The sequence below is a fragment of the Neopsephotus bourkii genome, unplaced genomic scaffold (genome assembly GCF_033783945.1).
Source record: "Neopsephotus bourkii isolate Nb327-2 ecotype Australia unplaced genomic scaffold, CSIRO-AGI_Nbou_v1 NB_1825, whole genome shotgun sequence".
NCBI classification, from domain to species: Eukaryota; Metazoa; Chordata; class Aves; order Psittaciformes; family Psittacidae; genus Neopsephotus; species Neopsephotus bourkii.
Window position 1 is genome coordinate 9,766,484 of NW_026902298.1, and position 14,709 is coordinate 9,781,192.

Consider the following 14,709-nt stretch of genomic DNA (forward strand, 5'->3'; position numbering starts at 1 on the left):
GATGCCTCCAGAGAGAAATAAAAGGTTTTAGATCCAGTTCTTACAAATCCAGAAAACCCCGAGTCTGGGGATCTTTATTTCAGGCATATACAAGAATCTGTATTTTAAACAGACCAGTATACCATGCTTTTTATAGTGGTGATGGTAGACAAAACTTAACATTTAGTAATAAAAAATTCAACTCCAGTAATTTTCAAAAACCCACTGCCCTGATTTGCTTTTAATGGATCTGTTAACATTTTCCAAACTGAAAAGGAGTTCCTGATGACAGCAAAAACAGTGGTGTACTGACAGCCAGATTTACAAATAGGAAGTTTTCATTTGTTTCAGATTACTAAATAATGGTAAGGTTTTATAGAAACTCAGTTATGCACAAGTATAAAAACGTTTATGTGTTATCAAAAGCGAGAACTGGCTCTAAAAAATATTATTAGAATATTTGTATTATAATACATAAATAGAAATTACACATGCAATGAACAGCAACAACAAAAATTGTGCATTACAGTTCTTTTATTTAAGCAATGCATATTAAGATCATAACCAAGAAAATGGAAACATTCAAGGCCATTCTTTTGAGTTATGCCTTTAATGCAGTGAGTTGAATTTATCTCCATCTAAAAAACTCACCACAAAATCTTAAGTTTTCCATGAACCAGAAATGAACCTAAAGCAGTATTTTGATATATGTCAAACCTAAACCAGAGCAAATGGAACTAAAATTTGCTTGTTGCTATTTAAATGCATATAAAACAGAATCTGTCAAATACACAACTGAGGAGGAAGGGAGAAGGTGTGTGCAAAAACGTCTCTACTACCAAATGCAGTTATATATTTATGGACTGCAAAATAATTCTTTTAATCTTTTCACACAGAATTCAAAAAGGCTTGTACTGAGTTACACAAACCTGTATCTTCATTAAATGTTACCGGCACAGGTCACTGCATACAATGACCACAGGAAGACCATAGGAAGACCTCATCCCAAGTCTCAACCTGTATCATTTCTAACTTTCTTCACTCCTAATCTACATTAGAGAAGTGCACAAAAAATGACACTTTAAATGTAACCATTATGTCAAAATTATTTAGAACCAAATATAATCCTAAAGTTTCCTATAGAGATTCTATTCAGCAGAGCACAAGACTCTGCTTTCCAGATAATTTATTCTTTGATGAACTACATGAGCCAACACAGACCCTTGAGCAGGAAAAATGAATCCTTGCACCGAGCTGTTTCTATGATGAAAAATAACCACATATTCCTGTTTTTCTATTACTTTACAAAGTTACAAATTGACAAAAAAGACTGTTTCTCTTCTCCCAGAAGGCTTGTATTTTTCTAAAAGCGATTGTTCAAGAGCTTTGCCCAAACCAGGCAATTCAATTATAGTTTATTGATCAGGTCATGCCTACAATGGCTCTTCTTCAATATCCCATACTTAAACACATATTCAATAACTCTTTCTCTTTAGTTTCTCCAGATTTGCTTGGTACAGAAGTTAAATTACAGATGTTTTGCCTCAAAGACCAACTTTGAAATTCTTTTAAAATAAGGTTCTATTGAATAAATCACGTTCTATTTTTCTGGACAGAAAGCAATATAAGCAATAGTAACACAACAAAGTCAGTTCTGTTTATACATATGAATAGGATTCGGTCCTGTTATAGAACTATAGCCAACTGAGATAAAGCTATATCCTATGAAAGAAGCACATTACCAGGGAGCAGCGAAGGCCATCACTTCACAGTTCTGTTGAGAAAGTTTTCCCACATGCAATAGAAGCTTTAGGAGCAGTTTAGCAGAAGCTTCTTTCAATTTCATTTGGCTTTGGTTCTGTTGGGGATTTTTGACAGTTTGCTTCTTTTTTAGCTTGTTGGTTTGGGGCATTTTACTGTTTAAAATCTTACGGTTTCTCTCTTCTCCTGCCCCATTCTCCCAGGTTTTCTCTGCTTGACAAAAAAGTATATTATAGACCAAACCCACTAACCATTAGGATGCAAATAAAAACGCATGAAACCCAAGAAATACTTACAACCACAAACCATCAAAACATTCTTTCCATATTCATAGTTCTTATGATTCTAGAAAGGAAGATCATTTAAAAATGTTCAGGAGACCATTATCAGTAATAAAATTAAGGATTGGGGATCAACTTTTTCTGACAATAAAGAAAGAAAAACTAGGTTCCCCCAAACACTTTGCACTGCAACCAGTTCTACCAAAAACGATTCCAAGATAATTCTCTTATGTGATATCAAAAATAAGATAAAATAAAATTATACCAATGACCTCGTTTTTAGCTTATTACAAAATAACTGGTTTTCCCTGCTTGCTTAGGAAAAATGTATGTTTTATTCATTATAAAAGAATATATAAGGAATTTCATTTCTTAATCCTGTGTAACTAAATGAGACGTAGGGAAAGATGAAAAACAAAACAAACCACATGCCACAGAAAAACCTAAAACTCTTCCTACACTTTGACTGCGTGAACTGGTCCAGAGGAATGGGGGCAACAAAATGGCAAAACTCTTCCTGCCTTGAAGAACTCTGAACGAGCACACACACTGAGCAACTTAGCTGCTGGAGAGAGATAATCAATTCATAAACACAACAATCTTTCGACATGAAAGAAACACTTGATTACTCACCGCAACAGGCCAGGAATTAGATTAAATTCAAAGGAAGTTACAGCATTAAGAAGAATAAATTGCATTTCAGAAAAAAACAAAAACAAAGGTGTGTAGAAAAAAGAAAACAGGAAAAGGTGTTTGTAAATATCCCTGCTGAAAGAATATAGATTAAAAATGTAAGTTAAAAAACCAACATACGCCTTTCCTGCATGCATATGGACACATTACATGCTTTTAAGGTCACTAAAGAAATGGCCAGATTTAAGATTCTGTTGAAATACAAAACACTGACAGAAATGTCTGGCAATGACTTAGTGCATACAGTGAAAGGAGACTTGGAAGAAGCACACATGCATGGAAGAACTAAATTGCACCAAAGGTATGATTATTTTTGTATCAATTACCACTTAACTTCTGATGTTTCCTTACAGCCTGTTTTGAACCTCAGTACATGCAGAGCTGGAGAAAACCCATATATTTCAGGAAATCACATAGAACCTACTGATTATATTTGGCATACACTTGGAAAGATCTCATGCTCTCTGCCATCAGCTCCATCTCTGGATGGGATGTTTACAACCATTACTATATTATGAAGATGTTGACGCAACGGAATAGAATGCTAGAATCATATAATAGTTAGGGTTGGAAGGACCATAAGATCATTTAGCTCCAACCCCTGCCATGAGCAGGGACACCTCACACTAGACCATGTCATCCAGGGCTCTGCCCAGCTTGGCCTTGAACACTGCCCAGGAATGGAGCATTTATCACTGCCTTGGGCAACCTGTTACAGTGCCTCATTACCCTCACAGTAAAGAACCCCGTCCTTGCATCTAACCTGAACCTAACCTAAACAAATTAAATGCAGGCAATAAGCAATCCTCCGATATAAGGCAAACAGGGAAAGCCCTCAAGAACTGCCATATTTGAGGGATTTGCAGAGTTCTGGCCTGAAAGATCACTCTTCAAAAAAGGCACGTTTGAGAAATAAAAGCAGAGTGAAGGGTGGAGAGTGTATGCTATTAAGCTACTGTCTGAAGCCATTAGAATGTGTGGACTGCATCCCACTAAACTACTTGTCCTTGCCTTGTGTTATGCTCCCTGCTGTAGTAAGGCATCAAAATAATAATCCACTCTAATATAGCTTGTTGTAAAATGCTCCCAAACTCAGAGATTATTTTACATCAGTCATTTTGGCAACATGCCCTGGAATAATGCTGTTACACTCAACAGCCAAAACTAAATATAAGCCACTAGTTGAAAAATCTAGGGATGAGTTTAATTTTCCCAACTTAGTGATTTTGTAGTATGCTCAGAACACATGCAATGACACTGATTTTTTATCTAAAGGGTAGGCTTCAGAACAGAAGCAGTTTTCAGCAATGCACCACTTCAAATATATTGTAAAGCACTGATGTAGAATGAATTTTCAGGTTTTGCAAAACAACTTCAGAAGTATCAGCATTAATTAACTTTTACCCTCCAACAGAGCTTAATAATTCAGATTCATCACAAAAATTGTTAGGCTACAAAATGATTTGTAAGAATTATGTATTAGTTAATAGCAATAATTATGGATTGAAAAACAGAAATTCCAGGTATAGGCAAATTAGTTTTGTGGGATATTCCAGAAAAAACAGGAAGCCACATTATAAATGGTATGAAAGTATGGAGAACAGCAGGCTGAAAACAAATAGATAAATTGTTTGAACAGAACCAGTGAGACAAAATTAGTGTTAGCATCTTTAATCTGGATGTTAAGACAAACCTAAATGACTTAGCAACAGAGAAATTCAAACATCTTAAAATACTTAGAGCAAAACAACTTAAGAACCTATTCTAATAATATTGTTATAGTAGAAAAAGTTTTCTTGCAGAAAGCAGCAGTTGTCATGCTGCTGCAAATAAGGGCACATCAGAGCACACACACACACAATTGTTTTCTAAATATTCTGGCTGCTGTTCAGAAAGTCTTGTAACCACAGAATGGTCCACAACACTGTTGACATTCCAGAGCCTTCTTTATGATTGCCTAAGATATGATTAATGTATTGCTTTACAATGTTCTCTGGGATGCTAATCACAGCATTCAAGGAGTTACGGAAAGTCAGGAGTCCACTTCCCACAACTCAATTTGTGGCTTTTTAGCATCCCCGTTTTCAAATACCTGTGGCTCACCACACCACTTCTTCTTCCCAGATGAGTTATGCACACGCAACAATAGCATACATAATTTTTCCGTATTTGTTTGACCTCAACAATTACCAAATTACACTGAAACGAAGACAAAATAATCGAGAAGAAGAGCTACACAATACAGATGGTGCACAAAAATCACCAACTGCTGCAAGTATTCATTGACCAGCTGCATAGTGCTGAGTGGTACTTTTGGGTCTGTGAAAAAACAAGCACCAAGTTATAAGATCATTCTTTTACAGTTACAGGACAATCAGCAATCTCCTCACACCCTTCAGGTTACATTAATACCAAGCAACTATCACGTAACACCAAAATCAAAGTGATTTGACAATGGCACAAAATGGAATGATTGCTCTCCGGAAGTTTGCAATCCCAGACTACTATCAGTCAGCACATCATCGACTTGAAGGGAAATACAGAGTAAATAGCTACCATTACATATAAAGAGCCACTAAAAACATGACCTTCTGCACAACACTGCAACCGTAACATGCAGGAAAGAACACTTTGACAATGACATTTCTAAAATGTGTTCAATCAAGAGGAAAGAGACATATAGCAGTTCTGTCTTCCTAAGCCAATCTTAAGCATAGAAGTGAAAGGAGTACTTTTCTATGGTTAAATAACAGAATCATTATTAACATGGTTTGTCAGAAAGGTGCAAAAAGCAGTCGTTTAAATACAGGACTTTGTGAAAACATTAACCTTTTTTTCTTGGAAAGGCACATATTCAGTGGCAGAAATGCAATGCCAATAATCATTCAGAAGGATTCTACCATTAGCACGACAGGTAAAATTCTACTCTGTTTAAAGAGGAGAAAGGATTGACACAAAGACTGCATAAGAAGACTGAATATGCAGTTGACTGGCTGAAAAGGAGCTGGTAATGCTTTGAGACAAGGATGGATTTCACAGAGTTTAAAATTCCTGTTATTGTTGCACATTGCATAAAGTATTTGTGACAGAAATGTTACCAGTAATATGCTGACTTTGGTAAGGGTATGCTGGTAACCTGCTGGCAGGGGAGTTTGGTGCCAGAATGGAACTGGGATTCCCATGTAATACTATAACATGTTTGTTCCCTGCAAAATACAATGTGGTCTCAGTTCCATCTTCAAAGCCAATGGCAATCCTCCTTCCTTTTTTCCATCTAATGTAGACATCTACTGAATGCACTGCCTCTAACAAATCTTGCCTCCCGTCTCTGTTTGCCAAGTAGCCTTTTTACCACCACAGAAGCTCAGAAAATAATTTCTTAAGCTTTGTCTTCCCTTCCCCTAATCAAAATCATTCTTCCAGGTATCTGATACCTCAACCAAAGGGCAATGACAGAAAGCACAGATTTCTTTTTTCATATTAAACAAGATGAAGTGAGTGAGGGGAACACACGTACTATTACATTTTTCGTATGAGAATCTCTCCAAACTCAGGAGTGGTCTGTCACCACCCTCAAGAGAACTATATACCATTCATCATAGCTTACAGATACCAAAAAAACTGCAGAATGAACTGTTGAGTGGCTAAAAAAGCAAATGTAGAAACAGGCTTCTTAAATCTCTAAAACAACATTCACTTTCCCAGAATGTGAATGATTCTTACAGCTCTTTTCTAAATCCTTTCCTAATTCCTAAGGTTATTTCTGAAGACTAGACATCCAACCTGCCCACAATATACTCACTATAGTCCATTACAATTGCATACAGCAGTAACATCACCTCCCCTACATCCCTCCTATCAGTTAGTTATATTCTAAAACAGTGTTTTTAGACACCATTTAACATAATCCAAACATAGACACAACAGAGTACCAAAGTATCAGTGTAATGTGATTACATCATCTAAAAAAAGCAAAGTCAAAACAACTGTGGAATACATCTGTATTGTAGATGTAGCCTTGGCATTGAGCCACATCCTGCTCTTCTCCTTGACAGCTACAATTTCTTCCAATCAAAAACAAATACCGGGCAAGACTTACACCTTCAGACTATTTTATCTAAAATGAAACTATTAGATAAAAAACTGTAACTCACAGATACTTTCATCAAAATTGGCTATACCAACTCTCTGTATTCCATATTAAAAAAAAAACCTGTGACATAGTTCCTTGCCTATTTAACTGCAGGAACTTGTGAAGCAGGAAATGTATTCCAAATACACACCTTGTCTGGCTATTTCCTCTGATATTGTCTCCTTAAATAATTTGTCAACACTTAGGTTTTGTTTAGTCTAAAAGTCTAATCTCAGACATTAAAAATAGATTATCAATGACATCTGAAATTTGATTTTCCAGGGATTATAAAAATAGTACTAATTTATATCCAAATCATACCCAGCAGGTTACCATCTGTAATTCTGCCAGATTTACAGCCACTGTTTTAGATTTAGAATCATAGAATACTTAGGGTTGGAAAGGATCTTAAGATCATCTAGTTCCAAACCCCTGAGCAGCGACACCTCGCACTAAACCATGTCACCCAAGCTCTGTCCAACCTGGCCTTGAATACTGCCAGGGATGGAGCATTCGCAACTTCCTTGGGAAACCTGAGCCAGTGTTGCACCAGCACCACAGTAAAGAACTTCCTCCTTATATCTAACCTGAACTTCCCCTGTTTCATTTTTAACCCATTACCCCTTGCCCTATCACTTCAGTCCCTAATGAAGAGTAGCTCCCCAGCATCCTTATAGCTGCCCTTCAGATACTGGAAGGGTGCTATGAAGTCTCCACACAGCCTTCTCTTACATTTGGACTATTTAAGCTTAAAATTAGGTGTATTCAACATCAACAGTAATTTGGTCAACTGGAAAAATATTTCAGCTAAAAACTTGTAAAAATAATAAACTTACTGTAATATGCAGAAAGAGATTCTATGCTGTTTCTGAGCATCTTTTGCAAAAAGCTGTTCCCTTCATGCTCCGCTCACAAGAGAGAGCCAATGCGGAGTGGGGAAGGAAGGAAAAAAACTAACTACAAACTAGACATTAAATCATAAAATGTAATGAGGTTATCAGAAGTTTATTAGACCACACCTCTCCTCTAAGATGAGATCACACATACTTGTGTGTCTTACGACATTTTTGGAACTTCCAGAGACTGCTCTTCCCAGTCTGTTGCAGAGTTTCACTAGCCACACTGCATCAATCTCCACTGGTAAAAACATAAGCTTATTAGGTTTGTGGTGTTCCAAAAGACCTCGAGCAGCAGCACATACTCTCGTTATTAGATTAGCCATGACTTTTTCAACCTCTCCTCATAGGTCTTGGATCCAGTGTCATGATCATCAGTACTACTGTCTCCCGGAGTCTCCAACTTGGTAAAGTAACTTAAATTTGTGCTCACGTATTAAGTGCACAGCTCCAAACCTGACACAATGAGCTTGTTGACTTCATTTCTACCCTAAATTGAGCAGAGGGATTTACACAGTGTTTTATGACAGTGCTTCCACTTATTTATCCTGCTGTGATGTTACATTTTTAGAACGTTTTTCTGTGTATGATGCTGTTGTCTTAAGGTCAGCTCTTAACTCTTAATATTTTACTTCAGAACTCCCAGCCATTTCTTATTCTGTATTTGCCTTTTTTTCTTTAATTTAAAAGCAGTATTTTAAACTTGCCCTTAATGACTTGTATCCCATTTTTCATAGATCATTCTAATTTGTTGGTTCATGTTAAATTCTAATCCAATCTTCCAATGTCCCTGCAGTCTCGTAGCTACTACCATTTTTCACTGCGGTAAACATGCAAGTCAATGGATACATTAGTAATGTCTTTTCTTAAGAAGGAAAAAGACATGAAAGACTGCTGTTTGTGCTGCTGCATCACAACTGACTTATATAGAACGCACTTTTAAAAAAGAACACATTTCAGAAAGCCGGTCTAGCAGTAAGCCAGCTTTTAAACAAGAAACCAAGCTAAATGACTATCAGAATAAAATGGTGAACTGAAGCTGAATGTTAGAGCAAAAAACAGATTTTGTTGATCCTCAGATGTGGGGGAAAGTAGTAAACAAGAAACACAGTAGGCACTCCAGAAACATAGAAGGATGGTTAATGGATAATGATAAAAAGGACAGGACTAAATCAGCAACATACCCTTCTGAAGATATTTTCCTGTTCCATCAGGAATCATATGTTTATCTATTTAGATACGTAGAAATACATAAAATCTATCCAAGATCTCAAGTGCCCCTACAATAAACCTTAAAACTTGCAATATAAAGGCTTTTTGAAGAGATAAGTTTATCGTCAAAAGCCTATCTCATACAAATATAACTTGCAGTATATTCAAGAAAGGATAAGAAAGTAGTTTAGAAAGTAATTGTTGGTCTTTCTTTTTAATAAATGACAAAACTGTAGTCCACAGATGGAATGTATTAGATCAAGTGTGAAATATGATTAGGAATTAAAAAAAGACGGTATAGACTACCATGGGAATGTTTTTACATGTGAGAAGTATCAAGGAAATATTAAATAGGTAAATGGAATAAACAGGAGTTTTCCCAGCCGGACTCTCATAGCAGAAAATAGTTCTGAACAGAGTTTGTTATACAATCTGACAGGAAGCAGGAATCCAACGCAATCTATAGACTGCGTAACAAAGTAATACGGAAAAGGTATCACCTCCTCTCTATTACTCAGTTACCTCCCTCAACCTGTGAGCACTACCTAGATTTTACCTAGATAGTAAGCTCCAATCAGCTTACCCCTGTGCTCAATCTCCTTTAGGAGTTGAGCAATGCATACAAAACCACAGGCTTAAGTACTGCTTCAGACACTGCAATTTATCCTACGCACAAATCCTCTTAATGATCCTCTTGCACAAATTAAACAGAAAAGGTAAAAAGAGGTTTCATTGCGATCTGCCCTTGCTAAAGGAAGGACGGCATCCCTACAACAGACCCAACCATCACCACAGTTTATGGACAAATCAAGGTAGTGTGAACACAGTCCAAAATGAAGTATAAACACTAAGTATAAAGTATATGCATGCATCCAGGCTCACAGTTCAACCAGCCAATTCTGGAAAGAAGTGAGGTTTAGACAAGTCATGCAAGTTCTTCACACATACTGATCATTCATTCCCAGGGCCTGAAGCACACAGGTATTTCACATGGGGCTTGGCAGAGGGTGGATAGGAAGATTATTACAGGTTTTCTAGTTATCTGCTCAAATTTCTTCCCTCTGAATCACTGTTTATATTCTGTAGCAACCGGTCGCTCCTACTAATAGCAAGGGCTGGGAGGGCTGCGGCAAGATTAGCCAGTTCTAGTCTATACCTCTCACAGAAACCAAATCTGTTCTTCTCCAAAGCCAAATCATCTATTTCCAGTCTAACACTGTAGTAACACAAGTGATAACCACAAACTGATGGACTGATCCACTGCCTGGTTGCTGTTTTCCCACTCTTTGTTCCTGCCTTCAGATTCTCATTTCTCCCTTTGCACCACTTTAACACATTTCTGCATGCTTATCTTAGCTGATCCAACCCACAAACCAACAAACAAAACTAACCACCTTTTTGCTGAATTTGTGAGATAAAACAAGTTAACTGGTTTCAGCAGGAGTCAGATATGGGAGAGAATAGGGTTCACGAAATGGAAACCACCTCTTTCAGTAGAAATAAGCAGTTACAACAGCCAACCCAGTTTCAAGAAAACTAAGTAGAAACTGGATGTTTGGAAAGCTACCACCTTATTCTTTGTTTTGTCCTGACCATGAAGTCCTCAGCACATCATTTGAAATCCCACTTTTATTTTTTTCTATTAAACTATTCATTACATTCTTAAGCTGAAAAAGTACTTCAAGAGTTGTAACTGTATAATAAATAAGTCATAATAATTGAGAGTACTTTATGTGTCTACAACTTGACAACCATTATTGCAGTTGGGTGAACAGTAAAACCATTTCATCTGCAATAAATTTGCTTGAGCTGCTAGTCTAATTCAAGAAACTTTCACAACCTTCTTATCTTTACCACAACCAATGATACTGATCCTAACAATCTTTTTCTACAGTTGCATCTAAAAAGAATAACCTCGTAACATGCTTGGTTTTCATGTTCACATCTGAATTCATGCTTCAGTGAAGTTCAATTCTTTCATCAGCTTCTCAAAAAGAAGAAAGTTACTATTCTTCTATGATTTATTTCTTATGATACATTTATTTATTTAAATAAGTATTATGGTACTTCCTTAGACCTTCAAAAACATAAGAATCTGCAGTATTAAGGTTTTAATACGCATCATCATTTGAGAAAATCTAGCACTGGACCTAGAATATCCCAGAGCACACAATGGTTTACAGCCACAACACCTTAGTTACTTATAACTCTCAGATAAACTTCATAGAATAGGGCCTGTGCCCAACTTCTACAGTACTCGTGATCTTTAAGAAATACATGTAGTATCTGCCACAGAGATGAAAGGACCCAAAATGCTGCCAAAGAATAAGGGCTTTGTACGTAAGACAGAGGATACATAATGAACCTATCAAAGAATTTATCTTTTTTGAGGTGAGAAACAAAGAGGAGAACGGAGAGAAATGGGCATAAGGAGAAAAGAAAGATGAAATAGGTGTCTGACCCAATTTTGTCAGTGATCTGGCATAAAAGCAAAAGACCTGACCTCTCTTTTGCAAAGTTTGCTTCTTCCAGCAGACAAGGATTTATCAACAGAAGGGCAGTTTTCAGTCGCTGTTTAAGTAGCATAGGTCTTCATCTAGTTTGTGCATATCTAGTTTTTGTCCTAGTGGAGGCAACATCACAAAGGAACAGAAGTACTTACTTACCAGCAATAGTTATTGTTCAAATTAATGCTCTGGGGGACTCTTCTTCCTCACTTTCATTTTGAAACCTAGGTAATTCTCTGAAAGTAGAAAAGGAAAAGAGGATCATTAGTTTTTATCCATTTTTACTTTTATCTGTGTTTTTATCCTTTGACAATTACATGCAGCTTTCAAGAGACGCATGCAAACACTCATAAAAAGAGAAGAATTTCATCATTTATGATTAGATGATCTGCAGCAAAACTCTTATGAAAGCAGAAATTTATACATATAAACAACCTCTATTTATACTGAGGTCCAAAAAAACCAGAAACTGTTCGCTTCATTGCCAAAAAAAGCCCAACAAAGGTTAAGTAGAGACCCCCAAGGCATCTGTGAAACAAATTAAGAAAGCGAGAGAGGAAAAAAGCAGTGGATTCATTCTTGGGATATATATAGCCAGGCTTTAGGACAAAAAAACACTGAGAAAAATAAGATCCTAAAACCAGATGCCCAAAATTAAAACAGTAAACTCCTCAAACTGAAATAGTTGCCACATGGAAAAGAATAGGCTCTGCCTTTAAAACAGATGTAAGCAAATGTTTTGTACCACTTGTTTATGTTTACACGTAACAAACCTAGTAGACCATAATGCAGCAGGTAGTTTTAAACAAAATCTTACTTTTGGGTTATCACGGCATGGAGTTACTACATTTTATAACAGTGGTCTCACTAATTCATAATGGCTGCATGCCACTGAACTAAGTGTTCATTCTTGGCCATATAACAGAAAAGCAATCAAAGCTGCACCTATCAGACTCTGCAACAGCAATAAATTGGATGTTGAAAAAGCTAATTTGTGAACCTGACTTCAAGGAAAGGGATAAAACTAGGGAAGGAAAATAAATATGAAACGACTTAAAGCAACAATAGCACCAGGAATGGGAGTGAAGAGAAAACGATAAATGCGTCAGATAATTGTCTTTTACTACAATAAGGATTCTGCCAAAAGAGAAGCTTCAGCAGCTGCACTGTAAAATGAACAAGGCAAACTGGCAACTCTAAAAATCTCAAAAGCAGCAGAAGTGACAAAAAAATAATTAAATAAAAAAGGCTGGATTTTTTTATTTTCTTTTTCATGTAATAAATTATTCAAAATAATCAGTACCTACAAGGTCAGGGCCCATGAACTTCCAAAAATGGAATGCCTGGAGGAAAGAGTGAGATAGCCTGTTTTCAGTTCCATTTGAGATTGATAGCTTGGTTATACATCAGCTAAGGCAGCACTCAATAAAAAGGCTATAGCCTTTCCTGTGATAAAGGATTTCAGAAATCCAAACAAAAAAAGAAAAAATTCAGCACTGTTACCCCATGTATAAAATGTAACAACAAATTTTTAGCTGTTCAAAAACTAAACTAGTTACTTTATTGCACCTTTCATCAAATCAATTACACTACCCATTTCACAGAAATGGGGAGATGAAAGTACCAGCTGAATGTGAGTCAGGAAGCCAAGCAAAACTGAATACGGAGTCCACCTTTCCAAGAGATAGGCCTACAGTGAACCTATCACAGCACACTCTGGAATGATGTGTACTTTTAATTTTATGCGAAACACTATGCTCTATCATCTTAGGAGTCCGTATTTGCAACCCCAATCGCAGGCAGAAAAGAGTGTATTATGTGAGCCATATGTATGGAAAAATAGTTTTAGACAGCTTGGCTCACAGTAAACATAAAGTGGACATGTTTATATTTCACATAATGAAAAGAACTACTACTAAATTTACAACTTGATTTAGCTTGAGGCAACAGCATTACAGGCAGTACCAAAAGGCCAGAGTCCTACCAGACTGGGCAATTCACCCTGCCCTACAAAAAGCTCCCCAAAATTTCACACTTAGTTAACCTAAAATATATAAAACCACACAGAACAATAGAAAGAAAGCATGATAATTTGTTTTTTTTTTTTCCCCACACCAACATACCATCAGAGTGAAGCAGCTACTTAACAGCCATTCACAAAGTACAGGGGGAAATAAACACAGCCCCAATGTAGTTGCTACCTCTGCTCCAGGAAAATTTGCCCACAACACATATGATTAACAAAAATAATCATTACAAAACAATGAAATACATTGAGTTAATTTAACATAAAACAGTCCAGCCAAACCTTGCCAAGTCATTTGAAGTTCCACTTAACAGATGCTACCTGTACAACAAAGAAATATTAACCTGAGTTCCAGCTGGTTGTTTTTCAACCAACTATGCACTGGTTTTAGAATGTTTTCCATAGTCTGTTCAGAGTAACTCACAAAGAGGGTGCAAATTCTGTACTGAAATCAAGATGCAGGCAACCACTAATTTTTCTTTTCCATCCCTACACCTATTACTAAGAGGAAAAAAATAAAGCCCTTTAAGATCACAACTAATGTGTCTATAAAATCAACCCACTCCAAGTCATTCAATTGCCAAAAAGCTTACAATTCTCCAGCCTAATATTAATATATCCCTGAAAATGAAATTCTATTTAAAACCACAACTACTTTAAAAAAAATCTTTGCATCTGTTTTTCAGTCAACTCAACAGTATTTACAAATATCACCAACAAGACAATGGTGCCTTCCAGGTAAGTCTGCCCCTATTGCAGTGATCTGTTTGGAGATGAACGCCATGAAGTAACTTTGCAGATAAGGAAATTTCAGTTATATGCCAAATCCTGACATTGAAATGCTGCATGTACATGGGACTAGTCATAACCTTTTATTTTTACAAAAATTGATCTATTTATTAAAAATATATCCTTATAAAGGGCTCAGTATCACCTGGAGTGTTTAATCCAGTCTCCTCCATTACAAGAACCCATTCAAAACGAAGTCCAAATACATTTCATCAAGACTTCCAATGTGATTTGAGTTTTAAAAAGATGCAAAATTTGACTGTACAACAGCAAGAGAACAGAATTCAAGGGTGCCAGACACACTGTAAGTGCCTGCAACTACAGAAGAGTAAGATAAATATGCCTACATGACCTCAGGAATATGGTTGGAGAATACGACACACTTCCCCATTTCACTGGGGCAAACTGATTTCACTTTGGGCAGACGCTAGAC

At 36.6% G+C, this 14,709-nt stretch overlaps 1 protein-coding gene across 2 annotated transcripts in view; it reads right to left on the bottom strand.

Annotated features, from left to right (window-relative positions):
* FUT8 (fucosyltransferase 8) overlaps window positions 1-14,709 on the bottom strand; it is a 119,539-nt gene that overhangs the window by 83,528 nt on the left and 21,302 nt on the right. For both annotated transcript variants that reach the window (XM_061343785.1, XM_061343784.1), the window contains exon 2: window positions 11,621-11,697. The gene's annotated coding sequence lies outside the window, so the exon portion shown is untranslated. The remainder of the gene's footprint in view (window positions 1-11,620; window positions 11,698-14,709) is intronic.